The sequence below is a fragment of the Spinacia oleracea genome, chromosome 1, assembly GCF_020520425.1.
Source record: "Spinacia oleracea cultivar Varoflay chromosome 1, BTI_SOV_V1, whole genome shotgun sequence".
NCBI lineage: Eukaryota > Viridiplantae > Streptophyta > Magnoliopsida > Caryophyllales > Amaranthaceae > Spinacia > Spinacia oleracea.
In genome coordinates, this window is record NC_079487.1 from 127,991,438 (window position 1) to 128,008,168 (window position 16,731).

General features: G+C 32.1%; 2 long non-coding RNA genes across 3 annotated transcripts; one reads left to right on the forward strand and one right to left on the reverse strand.

Moving 5' to 3' along the window:
• Positions 1-6,315: 6,315 nt before the first annotated feature.
• Positions 6,316-6,917, reverse strand: LOC110803043 (uncharacterized). The gene is made up of 2 exons (XR_002537382.2): positions 6,684-6,917; positions 6,316-6,567 (listed from the first exon to the last, which is right to left on the reverse strand). It is a non-coding gene; the product is annotated as an uncharacterized lncRNA (long non-coding RNA).
• A 5,687-nt stretch (positions 6,918-12,604) lies between these two features.
• LOC130466209 (uncharacterized) lies at positions 12,605-13,663 on the forward strand. 2 transcript variants are annotated; one of them, XR_008926219.1, is made up of 3 exons: positions 12,605-12,901; positions 12,996-13,206; positions 13,351-13,663. It is a non-coding gene; the product is annotated as an uncharacterized lncRNA (long non-coding RNA). The 2 variants fall into 2 exon arrangements; XR_008926220.1 differs by having other exon boundaries at positions 13,013-13,206.
• Positions 13,664-16,731: the final 3,068 nt, after the last annotated feature.

The following is a 16,731-nucleotide window of genomic DNA, read 5'->3' on the forward strand; positions in this document are numbered from 1 at the left end:
TATTTTCTTTGGTGTGTTGCTTTCAGTATAATCTGGCTCTTGAGCCCGTCAATTAGTGGTTGTTTAACTCTCTTTAAAAGTTCTAACTTTTTTTGAGGATTTTTAATTTTAGTGAGAATATATGATTTAAATAGAGTTGAAATATGAATCATACAAATTAAATTAAATGGTGAATTAATATAAGTGTTAGAGAAATAAATGAAGTGGAAGATGTTGAATGGATATACGAATTAAATGGTGAATTGATGTTGCATGAGAAAGATGGAGTGGAAGAAGCTTTAGTTGTAAAATATAGCAAACAACATAAGAAACAATTGGAAAAAAAAAAAAAAAAAAAGATGAAAGGAAGGGATGACACTTGTCATCTAATCATCTATGGTTTTGTTTTTTAATACGAAAGTACTAGAATAGAGTGTTAATACAAACTATTTTTTTGCCACGGTAGATATTTTTTTTACGGTTTTTTCATGAAATGCCCCCGAGGTTTGCAAAAACGCACCAAATACCCTCGCGTCTTTTGAATCACATAATATACCCCTATTTTTTCCCAAGTTTGCACCAAATACCCCTAAACCGACCTTCCGTTAGTCCTCCGTTAAGTCGTGTTTATAATTCACAGAATACCCCTATTTATAAATTTATTGCACAATATACACCTATTTTGAAACTAAGTTGCACAAAATACGCAAAATGCTTTTAAACTGCAGAATTTAATTTCCACAAAGCGTTCACCTAATTAATCAAATTAATCAACCAAAAAGTTAAACCTAAAACATGAAATAGAAGTAATAATCAAAGAAAATTGAAATGCTCAAACAACAAATCCAATAAGAAATTGATTGAATTGAACTTGATGCAACTGTTCGAGGAACTTGATAGGCAACTGGTTGATTCATTGTGGAACACTTGTTACAACAAGCCTTCTTTGCTTAGGGAGAAATGTCTTCTTGTACTTGCCAAGATTTACCTCCACCTGATGTTGCCAGCAAACACTTTGAACCTCCTCTTCGAGCTTGGGCTGCGAAACGTGAACTATCAAGCTCAAAGAATCATCAAAATTAGTCTCAATAATTCGGTAGTTCCATATTGGTTCAATTTTATTGAACTTAACAATATCCACCCACTATTCTTTAAACTTTGCATACAGATCAGTTATAAAGTCAGTCCGATCAACATATTTTCTCATACACATGTAATTAACAACCCAACTTTTAGCCTTATCAAACATGTGTTGTGAAGCCAAGTAGCTAACTCTACTATTTCATCTTCAGGAATATAGCAAAGGTTCAAGAGTACTCATATACATCCATGAACCTATAGCTATTACCTGTTCATTTGGGGGAGAAAAAGTAGCCTTGGGTGTAGCTAGAGCAGTGTATAATGGAAATTGCACTCCCCAGTCATCTACTGAGCTACAGAATCACAGGTCACCGTAAGAAGTGCAATTTTTCATGAACAAAACTAATTCAACCCTTGTTCACAGAAATGAGAATACCGAAACTCCAAATTTGGAACCATAGTTGAAAACCCGAAAACAATTCTCTCACTCTCCTCAAATAACGTTCCTTAAATACATTAATTCAATGAAAATTGATGAATTTTCAACCAACTAAACAATGAGACGAACTTGAAGCAATTTACTCTAATAGTCTATCACTTCCACCGACAACAACAACAACCAGAAAATTGACAGCAACAACAACAATGGCAAGAAAAAACAACAACAATCAACACTGAAATCAATAAATAGCAGCAAATGGATTATGTTTTGATTCGAAAAAAACAATAAATTTACTCTAATAGTCCATCAATTCCCAACAACAACAACCAGAAAATTGAAAACAATAACAACAAAAACCAACAACAATGACGGCAACAACATTCAACACAAATCAATAAATGCAATTCCAATCTAGTCAAGGAGAGAAGGAGAGAGTGGAACCTCACGACGGGCAAATTCGACAGCGGCGAATAAGGACGTCGGAAAGGGGAAGGAGAGGATCGACTTTCGTCGGCGGTCAGAGAGCAGGAGTCGGACGCCGCCGGCGACCAGAGAGCAGGAGGAAGAACATCGGAGAGGAGAGAGAAAGAGAAAGAAGTTGAGATTTTTTTTTTTTTTTGGAATTTATGTCGAAAAATACGTATTAAGGGTAAAATAGTAAAACACGACTAACGGCAGACTAACGCCGTTAACTCAAAGGTGCATCTCATGAACAGTACGCAAAAATAGGGGTATATTATGTGATTCAAAAGACGCGAGGGTATTTGGTGCGTTTTTGCAAACCTCGGGGGCATTTCATGAAAAAACCGTATATACAAATTACAAATGTAGGATAGAGATAATACTTTATGAACTAATTTGATAACTGTTAGTGGTCGTAAGTAAAGATGGATGTGGGCCGGCCCGCCCCAAAGCCCGATCCAACATGAAAAGCCCGGTCCTGCCTGAGCACGAAAAAAGCATGACCCAGCACGGGAATGAAATCGTGGGCCATAGCCGGACCTGGGTCTTATTTTTTTGGAAGAAAGCACGACAGGGCACGACACGACTCGACCGGACATAACAAAGCACGCTAAATTTAGTAAAATTAGCCTTAGGCATGACCCTGGGCTTAAACAACAAATATTAAAGAAAAATTTAAAAAATTTAAAAAAAAAAGACAAAGGTAAAGAAGAAACAGTTTGTTGCAAGGTCATGAGCATGACCCTATCTTGGTTCACTTTGTTGAGGGCGTCAAAATCGCAGCCAGGCATGTATTATGAAATACATGTCATGGGCTTGTTTGTAATTTCCCAGCCATTTTGAAATTGTTGAATAGTCAACCCCGTTTGCCAACTTGGATCCCGTTACTGAGTGTGTTTGCCAACGTGCCATCAATAATCATTAAAATGAATACCATATAGAAAAATTGAGTACCAATTTTGTAATATGAATACCATTTTAAAATATTTAGCACCATTTTTGTGATATTAATACCACTTTATAAAATTTAGTACAAAACGAGTACCATTTAAGAAAAATGAATTTCATTTAGAAAAAGTTTAGTACCATTTTTGTAATACCAATACCATTTTTCTAATGAATTGCCAACTCAGCAATGCCAAGTCAGCACCCCGTTTTACAAATGTACAATACCGTTTTACATTTCCCCCAAAAATATTTACCATTTAGATTTACCTTTTTATTTGGAGTTGGCATGTTTTTGCAAATACATGCCTGACATGTATTTGGACTTCCTCCACTTTATTGATGCAGCACCAATTGAAGCACTTATCAATACATGTGACCGCTGAAACTATTCATATGAACCGCATATCCAACACATTTTCCGCCAAAAGAAGTTCCACAAGCCCACTGAAGAGTCGAAGACCCATAAGACAAGCCAAAGCCTCAGTTTGCAAAGCGGAAGCTGCAATTCCTGCACATTCACCACCTAGAACCCTACAAGAAATAACTTGTTCCTCCACATACCGACTCATACCGGGGGCGGCGTGCCTCATATCTGTAAAAATATATCACCCCACTAAATGAAAAAATAGGGATAAAACAAGTATTAAAACAGTTGCCATTTTTCAAAGAACATATGTCATTTTTCAAAAACATATGTCATTTTGGAAAAATGAATGCCATTTTTAAAAAACGGATTTTATTTTTCAAAAAGAATTGATTTTGTCATTTAGCGTTTGTCTTTAGTCTATTTTGTCGTTTAGTGTGGTGCTATATCTTTATAAAAACATATCTAAGATGGATTTATACTTCCTCACTCATACCAGCATTCAGAGTTCTACTAATCCACGAACCATCCACCGAAATCAAAGATAATCCCCCAAGCGTCTCATTGCTTGCAATGATAACTCTCTAAAGAAACCCGAATGATACTTCTAGCTGTACCACAATAGATTGTTATTTCACCTAATACTTGCTCGAATTTGAGAAATTAATATTGATGTGCACAGGGAACATGTATTTCATATTAGTGATCCTAATATTGCTTCACCGAATAATTAGTGAGTTGGTACCGAGGTGCAACCTTCGATTTATTTTATTTTTGATAAGGAAATAAAACCAAGTCCAGCCCCCTTGAGAGGTTAGCCCTAATTTTTCAATTTAGATGATGAGTGGGAAGGAAATTATCAAAAGATGAAAATCATAATGACATATTAGGGCACGACCAAAAATAAGTCCGAAATCGATAAATCCCAACTAGCATTATCAACAAACCCACTAATCTCCTACAGGACCTGCCAAGTCCGATTTACCGAATTTGATCACCAGCAATTTATCCCCTTTGGGAATACAATATAACCAATAGCAATATAAAGCTTTTCTCCAAAATCTTGACCATGACTCTATGAGACTAACATTAATGAATATTTGAATACAACATGACCAGCTATTATTCCCCCCAAAAAAAAGTTGTTAATTATTTTCTTGAAAATTACGCAAGAAAATTGTGCCTTACCATGAAATGCAAACCAAATAATATACCAACTTTTTTTCCTCCGTTAATACTGATTAGATAAAGCCTTAGAATCAAATTAAAGTATGTTTGAGGCGTATTTGCAAGCCAAACAGCACCAGCTTTCCACCACCATATTACAGGCCTCGCAGCAAACAATCCAAGATGATACGAGGAAGATCAAACCAATGCAGTAAACAAATAGATACAGCCTCAGTCATCAGTAGCAATAATGTATGCATACAGAAGACTATTTTAATACAAAATAGCCTTAGTAGTACTGATACCATAGTAGACATAACAGGTTCAACACCGGCAACTCTGAGTTGTAATCAGGTACGACATATTATTCATGCATATTGAGTCTTCACGATACCAAGAATCATTCATCCCATAGAGTTTGAGTAAATTTGTTTGAATGTGTGCACAGGAGGAGGATTTCTAAACTTCAAGTGGCTTGTGTCCAAATGGACACAAGTGATCCAAATACAACCATCTTGAGTACCAACACATAATATGTTGGTACCAAAATACAAAATTGCACATAATATGTCAGTATCAAAATGCAAAATTGCTTAGAAGTACCACCAATACAAAGTCATATTGTGTTATTGGTATTCACATAATTTGTATTAGTACTAACATGTTCTATATTGGTGCTCTATATTCTGTATTGGTACCCACTTGTGTCCACTATGACAAAGCCTTCCTCGCACAGGAGTACACTTATACAGTTTCAAAATTAGGCAACTTTTGAGTTTCATATCGTTTACCTCGGTAATTTAAGTTAATTTCCGTAAAAACAAATAACACACTTACAATGACAGATGCTTAAACTCTACAAAAGAGAGGACAAAGCATCCTTTGGGTACCCCCACATCGAAAGGGAGCTCCTAAATCCTAATTCTATAGAGTAAAACTGCTCCAATTTGGAACATCTCCACATCTGAATACCAAAACACTAGCACAATTCAATAACCCAACATCTGAATAACACAACCACTGGCACAATGCAAGAACGCTTCCTGTTTACAGAAATTTCCATCCATCAGAACAATAATCATCTTTACTTCAGATGTTATGCTTGGAAAATGGAAAGAATTTTACATAACCCCTAATGCTGATATACAACATTTAGCAAAAGGAAAACAAACACATTCAACACCCGAAATTCTACATCATCCCTAATGCTTATGTCGACCTCAGCACAACCCATTGCTGAATAGAACTAGGAACATCAACCTTACTTGACACCCTCATGAAAACATATCCATGGCGAATCTACCTTGTTCTTCGTAGCCACAACATCCCAATCCAGCATTTCAACTCAATTGTTTCCCAGCAGTTGAAAAGTACACAGAAAACTATTCCAATGCCTTTATCCAATCTTAAACAATCAAATACTAGAAAGTAGCAAAACTATACTAGAACACCCAATTGTTCAGTCTCAGACTACCATATTTTCCTTTGACGCATAAGCAAACAATCCGGAGCAACCAAACCTAGCCATCCTAGATATAAATTGAGCGACAAAACCCTAATCCACTTTCATGTTGAACAAACAAAAATGGCAACCTTCAAACTCCTCCAAATAAATCAAACTTGTTTTGTGGAAAGAAATTATCAACCCAGATTGATCTAGGAATAATTTATCTACAACAACTAACCCAGCTAAATTCCCATCATCATCAATGTTATTCGGCTACGACGATATAATTATATGACTTTCCAATTTCCATAAACCTAGAACCTAACCAAAATATCGCAATAAACCTATCAATCATAGATCCAGTTAAAGATGATATTATCGGATAATAAATAATGAAATTAAACATATAATAAAAAGGGCGATAAATGTCGAAAATCATGTAAATTATCCAAGTAAAATTACTGATAATATCATGTTTAACAAAACGTACCAATACATAAAACTGAGTACCTAAAACCAGTCAAGTAGCTACAAAAATAGCTAATAGTTGGACGAAATAAGATGAAAAACGACGGAAATCTAAACGCGAACGCAGCAGCTGACGACGAGCTCCTACTTAGATCGCTGTCTCATCTTTCGGCGCTTCCTCTTCAACCTCCTCATACGCTTCTTCTTCCACTGCACAAACAACAAAAATTAAACAAAATCAGTGAGAATTACGTTGAAATTTATGGAAGAAGATTGAGAATTGATGATTAAATCCATGAATCGAATGAATAAAGCCGAAGAGATACCTTGGCTCTCATGGTGATCGGACGAAGAAAAGATGCAAACTCAAAACCCTAATCGATGGAGAAATCTGAGGAGAGAGAAAGGGGGAGGTTTCAATAGGAAATTATGGTGGTGAGGTTTTGCTGTGATATATAGTGAAACCCTAGCTTGAAGTGAATCGGTTTGGGCTTTGTTGGGTCAAGTTGGGCTGTCTGGTTGGAAAAGATCTTTTGGGCTTCATCAATTCAATCATGGTTAAATCGCGCAAATTTTTGGCTATACCCGGGTACAGCCAAAGCTGGCTGTACCCCCATCCAAAACGATGTCGTTTTGTGTTGTTTAAAATGAACATTAATATACTGGTACAAAAATGAACATTTACTATTTCGGAAATGAACATTTATTTATTTATTTGGAATGAACATTGACTATTTTGGAAATGAACATTTATTTATTTATTTGGAAATAAACTACAAAAATGAACATTTACTATTTCGAAAAAGAACATTTATTTAGTTATTTGGAATGAACATTTACTATTTTGGAAATGAACATTTATTTATTTATTTGGAAATAAACAATATAGGCGCTTGTAAAAACATAAAAGACCAATGAAGTGAACAATTTCATTATGAACATTAACCATATATTTATTGTGAACAAACAAATAAACAAGAAAGAACAAATAATTCAACAAAAAAGAACAAACAATATAAAAAAGAACATAAAATTCCAGAAAAAAGAACAACCAATTCAACAATTATGAACAATTTTATGATGAATTTTAAAGCCAACATGAAAAAACAAACAATACAACAAGAAAGAACAAATACTGGTACAAAAATGAACATTTACTATTTCGGAAATGAACATTTATTTATTTATTTGGAATGAACATTTACTATTTTGGAAATGAACATTTATTTATTTATTTGGAAATAAACTACAAAAATGAACATTTACTATTTCGAAAAAGAACATTTATTTAGTTATTTGGAATGAACATTTACTATTTTGGAAATGAACATTTATTTATTTATTTGGAAATAAACAATATAGGCGCTTGTAAAAACATAAAAGACCAATGAAGTGAACAATTTCATTATGAACATTAACCATATATTTATTGTGAACAAACAAATAAACAAGAAAGAACAAATAACTCAACAAAAAAGAACAAACAATATAAAAAAGAACATAAAATTCCAGAAAAAAGAACAACCAATACAACAATTATGAACAATTTTATGATGAATTTTAAAGCCAACATGAAAAAACAAACAATACAACAAGAAAGAACAAATACTGGTACAAAAATGAACATTTACTATTTCGGAAATGAACATTTATTTATTTATTTGGAATGAACATTTACTATTTTGGAAATGAACATTTATTTATTTATTTGGAAATAAACTACAAAAATGAACATTTACTATTTTGGAAATGAACATTTATTTATTTATTTGGAAATAAACTACAAAAATAAACATTTACTATTTCGAAAAAGAACATTTATTTAGTTATTTGGAATGAACATTTACTATTTTGGAAATGAACATTTATTTATTTATTTGGAAATAAACAATATAGGCGCTTGTAAAAACATAAAAGACCAATGAAGTGAACAATTTCATTATGAACATTAACCATATATTTATTGTGAACAAACAAATAAACAAGAAAGAACAAATAATTCAACAAAAAAGAACAAACAATATAAAAAGAACATAAAATTCCAGAAAAAAGAACAACCAATACAACAATTATGAACAATTTTATGATGAATTTTAAAGCCAACATGAAAAAACAAACAATACAACAAGAAAGAACAAATACTGGTACAAAAATGAACATTTACTATTTCGGAAATGAACATTTATTTATTTATTTGGAATGAACATTTACTATTTTGGAAATGAACATTTATTTATTTATTTGGAAATAAACTACAAAAATGAACATTTACTATTTCGGAAATGAACATTTATTTATTTATTTGGAATGAACATTTACTATTTTGGAAATGAACATTTATTTATTTATTGGGAAATAAACAATATAGGCGCTTGTAAAAACATAAAAGACCAATGAAGTGAACAATTTCATTATGAATTTTAAAGCCAACATGAAAGAACAAACAATACAACAAGAAAGAACAAACAATAAAGCAGATAATTATTATGAACAAAAAAATAAACAAAAAATAACAAAAAAATCAACAAAAAATAACAAACAATATAAAAAAGAACATAAAATTCCAGAAAAAAGAACAAACAATACAACAATTATGAACAGTTTTATGATGAATTTTAAAGCCAACATGAAAGAACAAATAATACAACAATAAGTTTGATGAATGAATTTAAAAAACAACAAGAAAGAACAAACAGTACAACAAGAAAGAACAAACAATACAAAAAGAAATAATAAAATATTAATGAAGAGTTAAATTATGGTCATTAACCATATGATTATTATAAACAAACAAATAGACAAGAAAGAACAAACAATATTAAAAAACATAAAGTTCTAGAAGAAAGAACAAAAAATACAACAATTATGAAAATTTGATGATGAATTTAAAAAACAACATGAAAGAACAAACAGTACAACAAAAATGAACAAACAGTACAACAAGAAAGAACAAACAGTACAATAAGAATGAACAAACAGTACAATAAAAAAGAACAAACAGTCGACAAGAATGAACAAACAATATGAGCGCGTCATTTTTGGGGGGTACAGCCAGAGTTGGCTGTACCCGGGTACAGCAGTTAGCAATTGGTTAAATCGAATCACGTAGTTGTGAATTTGTGCGGGGTCATTGGACTTATGTCGATTGAATGTGTGAATTTTTTTCGATCACTTAAATTTTAGTAAGAAATCGGTTTGATCGGTTCTTGACAGCCCTATTTGATAAGAATAGGAATAGGATTAGCAGATTAAGGGTTGGGGTTGGGGAATTGTCACATGATGAGGACCCGAGTCAAACACGAATAGGTTTATGTTGAGGCTTTGTTTTCTTCACTTTATCTTTATTTTTTATTAGATCATACCAAAAAAAACAAAAAAATATTTACAGGAAGCAATCAAACTAGATTAAACCAAACTCAACCAGGTGAAGAGCACAAGGCTTGGGTCAAGTAATTTTGTTTGTGCAAAAATAATATACGAAGTATGACGCTCTTATGTGTAATACTTTCTCTTTTAAGAGGAAAGAGATAGGCAAGTTTTTTTTTTTACTACAACTCGGGTTTTTCTTAAGTAACAATAAACTAGAATATATGCAGATGGGAAATTACACAAGCTTCACCCTCTAATTGTAATAAACAATAGATGAAAGAAATATGAAGGGATATTGGTGTACATAGTATTCCATCCGTTTTGAAATAATGGGGACACTTACACATTTCGGAATAACAAATATAAATGATTAGAAATAAGTATGAGAAAAGTGGAATGTTGTAAGAAAAGAGTACTCCCTCCGTATTTTTTGTAAGAGTCACGATTTCTACTTTCGACCTTATTTTTGTAGGAGTTGCAATTCTATTTTACACCAGCTGGTACCAACTCTTACCAAGTAACTTTTTACACCAACTTCTCAATTGTTTATTATTATTTTTAATTTACTTTTTGAGGTGGAACTCTTAGATGTTAAGAGTTTTTCTAACATGTCCTCGAGCTATTGTTGATGCTCGAGTAGGTTCCTCCCATTCAATTTCGGAGAAGAACTTTGTGTGAATATCTCGGTTAGTGGGTCACTTTTACTTATAGTAGCGATGAAAGGTGACATTTTTTTTGTTGTTCTATGCAGCTTTATGACCCTATTCCAAAAGAAACCAAGAGTTCCTAGAGGATCATGGAGTTATACTAGACAGGGAAGAGCTCCCACCCTGAGCAACAAAAATAATAAATTATTGTTCTATGAAGATTTTCTCATAAGATGAGATAAGAATGAAACTATTTAAGATTTGTGTATAAGTTGTTTTTAGTCTATAAGAGCACACACAACCTTAACATGTAGCTTGGGTCAAGTGATAATTGACAGGACAAAATTACCACAATGTTGACGGTATACAAGGGTCAAAATTTTATTAACTTAGCCCGGGTTGTATATGTGACCCAATGTCAAGTTAATTAAAATGGGATGTGGGGCCACAATTTTGCGCAACTTGCATTGAGCCTAGGCAATTTTTGCTTCCTGTTTGCATACAGAGTATTATTCTGGGCTAATATTGGCAATTTTTGCTTCCTGTTTACATTTTGTACTTTTTTTGGGGCTCATGTGGTGCTACCATGCATGCAATGCATATTATTTTTTGTAGAAAATTTTGCATGATATATAATTTTACTTCATTGTGCTATATACGTATGTTTAAGGTTATACGTTACATTTTTACTTATACTCCGTATGTATGTTAATTTAATTTCATATTTATTTGTTTGTTAAAATTAATAATTTTGTTTGAAGGTGAATTTAAAGTGTAATATATGTAAAAGTAAAAAAGTAGGTAAGAGAAATTAATGACCTTGAGTCAAGATTGTAGAAGAAAATGGAGAGATTTAAGTAAGATATATGTCAATTTAGTGGAAGATGAGGTGGAGAAGGAGAAGAATGAGAGAGAAAATATTTTTCACTTGACCAAAGGTCAGGGATGTACATGGTCTAATTAGTTGTCAATGGGGGTGGTATACTACTATTCACATGAACTTTTACTTTATTTGGCATTGTATGCGTAAAAATAATGTTATTGCTTTTAGGAAAATTGTATTCAGGATTTCAGCAGGCCACTTCTTTTGAACTTTCAGCATTAAGAGGATGCGCTAACTTAAATTTGCAATGTTCCAGTTGGTGCTCGGATGTTGATTTAAATTTGTAATGCTCCGGTTGGTTCTCATATGTTGATTAATAGTTATGTCTAACTGTATAATGTGTCTTAAAGACCGGTTGGAAATTAATTTGTCTTGAATAGATGGGATATTGGCTTGAACTTTAGATTGAAATAATTAAACGCTAAACTGATAAAGTTGATTTATGGTTTAAATTAAGAAATTTTGTGAAACACTACCTTTTGGTGGTTTTGTGAATTGTTACCTTATAAAAATATTTTTAAATTTAACTACCTTATAAGTTTGGTTTGTTTGACTAACACTACCATTTGACGTTTTCCGTTAATGTTTTTCGCCGTGTGTTTGTTCTATTATTTTAAATATCTCTGTTCATTTGTCATACTAAATAACCGTTGTAGTGAAGTTCAAAGACGGAAAACACCAATAAAAAACAACAAATGGTAGTGTTAGTCAAACAAACAAAACTTATAAGGTAGTCAAACAAACAAACAAAACTTATAAGGTAGTAAAATATATTTTTTAAAAAAAGGTAGCAATTCACAAAACCATCAAACTTAAAGGTAGTGTTTCACCAAATTTCCTTTAAATTACCGTTTCAAATTAAAATGTCTCCATCATTAAAAAAAAAGGAGTTCTTTACCAAAAATTGGAACTTTTATACAAGACTTTTTTAATTTATTTATTATTACCATATTGGTTGATCAACTATAAACTTTCAATTAATTTATATGGACTACGTTACGAGAGTAGATTTTTTTTGCAACAAATAATTTTTTTTCAACTGACGCACGGGCTCTAACCTAATGACTAATGAGGTATAAAAGTTACTCCCTCCGTCTCTTTTTGTTTTTTACGTTTGTTATTTTTCATGCGTTTTAATGATTAATTAATGTTCGTTAAGATTCCTCTATTTTTTATTTATTTAAACAAGATAAATTACATTTATTTATAATGTTTTCACTTTTATCAAAATTCTTATATTTGAGATTTGGTAATATGAAAAAGATTTAATATCCAAATGGAAAAGTGTGAGAGATTAAATGTAAAGACGAAGGGAGTTCTCTGTAAAAGTACAGAGTAATAATTTTATACAAACTTTTATATAAGGCGGTCTTTCCTGTAAGACCGCCTTGTTGTCACCAAGCTGCCACGTATGAGCTGAGTCAGCGTTTTATCTCCCAAAAAATATATATACATATTTTGCATTTCTTTTTCATTTTTATTTTCATAACCCTGATTCTCTCTCCTCCAAATTTCTCTGACCCCCTCTCTCTCCTCCAAACCTCTCTGATCCTCTCTCTCCTCCAAACCTCTCGGCCAACGCCGGTGATAACCTGGAGAATCGAGGTCGACGGCGGAGGATACCGGCGACGCGGTTAGGGCGGAGGTGAGAATTGTTCACTCGGCCTCCATCTGTCTCCTTCATTTCTCCTTCATTCTTGATTTAGTTAGGGTTTTTTATTTTCCTTTTTATTGTTTAGTTTTGTTGATTTTGCAGATTAATTTACCGGAAAGATGAGAATGTGGTGGCCGACGAGCAGCGGCGAAGGGAGGAAGGAGATCGTGCGATGTTCAGGAAGAGGAGAGGAGAGACCGAGGAGGTTGCGCGATGAGTCGTCGTGGCTGCTGCTGCTCCTCGTCGGACAACCTAGTTAGGAAATTGCATGAGGAAGATGAGGTGTTCCTTATGAGGTGATTCTTTATCTTTCACATGTTGATTTGTTGATTTAGATTTGATGATTTAGATTTGATTTTGTTTTGTTTCGATTGAATTGATTAGGTTTTTCCAATCTCCTCTTTTGATTTAGGTTTTTTTGATATTTGAATTACTGGCAGGAGGAGGCGGATTTGCCGCTGGTTGTTGGTGGTGGTGGTTGCCGCTGCCGCAATTAGAGGAAGGAGACGTAGCGCCTGATACTGAAGTTGCTCAGTCATGCGGTGGCTGCGAGGCGAACGAAGCGAAGCTGCTAACCTCGCTAGGGTTTCGTAGCTGGAAGGAAGCGTTACTTGTTGGTCGATTATGCTGTTGTTGGTGTTTTAATTTCGTTTTAGTTAAGAATTGTAATGTTTTAGTTATGGTTTTTCTGTATTTAGTTAAGAAATAAATGGTTTAGTTGATTTTCTTAAGTGAATAATTGTTTAGTTAAAATTCATATGAGTTTAGTCAACATTTTCGGAGGTTTAGTTAATATATTTTGTGTTCCATTTGTCTGAGTTTTAGTCGTGGTTTAAGAAGTTTTAGTTAAGAATTATTTTGTTTTAGTTATGAATATTGTCGTTTTAGTTAAGGTTAAATTTATTTTAGTTGAGAATATAATTTTGTTTTAACTAATAATCACTTTTTAGGTTTTTTGAGTTTTAGTTAAGATTTCTTTAGTGTTAGTTATGATTTTCTAGGAATTGGTTAAGATTTTTTGAGTTTTATTTACCTCTTTTGAGTTTTAGACAACGAAGTTCATGATTTTAGTTAAGATGCACACTTTTAAACATGCAATGAAACTAATTAGTTAAGTAATGGAATCAATTAGTTAAACATTGAAATCAAGTAGTTAAGCAATATAACCAATTAGTTAAGCTATGAAAACACTAAGTTTACAGATATAAAGAAAGTACTGTTAAGCCTGAAATTCAATTAGTTAAGCAATGAAACCAATTAGTTAAGCATTGCAATCAATTAGTTAAACAATGAAATCAATTAGTTAAGCAATGAAACCAATGAGTTAAGCATTGCAACCAATTAGTTAAGCAATGAAAACCAATTAGTTAAGCATTGAAACCGATTAGTTAAGCAATGAAACCAATTAGTTAAGCATTGCAACCAATTAGTTAAGCAATGAAACCAATTAGTTAAGCATTGAAACCAATTAGTTAAGGTTTGTCGAACTTTATCTCTCTCCTTCATTCACTTTGGTTTAAGATTTTCAGCTTTTCAAAGACGTGTTCATCTAATGTTCTTTTCCAGTAATTCACCGAATCCATTTGTTTTCTGATTTGATTTTGGTTTCGGATTTGTTTTCTGATTTGATTTTAGTTTGTGGCGTCGAATGCGGCGATTTTGGTTTGTGGCGTCGAATGCGGCGTTTTGTCGATAATTTGGACGATCTTAGTTTTTTTGTAGATCGAACCGAGTTTGTGCTTTGGATGCGATGTTAGAGGATGTTGAGCGGTCGATGGTGGAGATGGTAGTAGGCAGTAGATGTTTGAGGAGAGAGATCTGGAGGAGCTGTTGCAATTGCCAGTGACTGCAGTCGCGAAGTAACATGCTTTGGTGGCTGCGATGTTTCTTCAGTGTGGCCTGGTGGTCTTGCAGTGGCTTCGCTATCCCTGCTGGTGGCTGCGACTCGAAGGAACATCAGCTGGTGCAAGGGTTGCCTGAGCTTGTGGTTTGATTGATGATGTTGGTGTTATGTTTTGTTGTTGGATTGAGATTGCTATTCAACAAAAAACAAGAGTTCAAGAATAATTTGTATTTTTTTAAAAGTGTAATTATTAATGGATTTGATGTATTTAGTAATGATTAAATTGCTTATAGTTAATAATATTTTCGTTCTAGTTATATTTCTAATGTATATAGTAATTATTAAATTGCTAATAGTTAATACTTGTAATGTTTTTGTTTTAGTTATATTTCTGATATATATTTAGTTATGAAATTTTAGTTTTAGTAACATTTTTTTTGCATTGAAGTCATTTTTTGTTTTAGTTTTTCTTATGTTATATTTAGTTAAAAATAACTTTGATTTAGTTAAGATTACAATTGTTTTAGTTAACATTACAATTATTTTTGTTAAGAATAATTTTTAGTTCAAACTTAATTGTTTTAGCTAAGAATACATTTTGATGTTTAGTTAAAAAATTTTGAGTTTTAGTTAAGGGTTTTAGAATTTTAGTTATGATTTTTTAAGTTTTAGTTGTGATTCATTTATGACGTTTGGTTATAATTTATTGAGTTTTAGTTAAGGTTTTTTGAATTTTAGTTATGGTATTTTGAGTTTAAGTTACGTATTTCCGAGTTTCAAACAACAAATTTCAGAGCTTTAATTAAGATTCAGAAATGGAACCAATTAATTAAGATATGGAACCAATTAGTTAATAAATGGAACCAATTAGTTAAGCAATAAAACTAATTAGTTAAACACTGAAACTAATAAGTTTACAAGTATAAAGAAAATATTTGTTGAGCGTGGAATTCAATTAGTTATGCATTCGAACTAATTAGTTAAATAATGAAAGCAATTAGTTAAACATTGGGACCAGTTACTTATGCAATAAAACTAATAAGTTTACAGATATAAAGAAATTTTTGTTAAGCCTGAAATTTAATTACTTAAGTAATTGAACCAATTAGTTAAGCAATGAAACCAATTAGTTAAGCACTGAAACCAAGTAGATAATCAATATAACCAATTATTAAGCAGTAAAACCATTTAGTTAACCACTGGAACCAATTAGTTAAACATTAAAACCAACTAGTTAAGCATTGAAACCAATAAGTTTACAGATATAAAGTATTTGTTAAGCCTGACGTTCAATTAGTTAAGCAATGGAACAAATTAGTTAAACAATGGAACGATTTAGTTAAAGCAATGGAACCAATTAGTTAAGCAATTGAACCAGTTAGTTAAGTCTGAAATTCAATTAGTCAAGCAATGAAACCAATTAGTCAAACAATAGAACCAGTTAGTTAAGCAACGAAACGACTTAGTTAAAGAAATGGAATCAATTAGTTAAGCCTGAAATTCATTTAGTTAAGCAATAAAACCAATTAGTTAAGCCTGCAATTCAATTAGTTAAACATAAAATTCAATTAGTTGAACAATGAAAACAATTAGTTAAGACTGAAATCCAATTAGTTAAGAATGAAATTTCATTAGTTAAGCCTGAAATTCAATTAGTTAAGCTATGAAACCAATTAGTTAAACAATGGAACGAATTAGTTAAAGCAATAAAACCAATTAGTTAAGTAATGAAATCAATTTATTAAGCATGAAATTCAATTAGTTAAGCATTGAAACTAATTAGTTAAGCACGTGAACTAATTAGTTAAGCAATACATATTCTAGAGATTTTTGTATAAATTAATTACGATAAAATATTTATGCTTCTAAAAACCATTTCAAAACTAAAAAATTACTTAAATGCAAAAAATGTAACTAAAAATCATTTCATAACTAAATATAAGAAAATTATAACTAATTCCATACAATCTTTTACTAA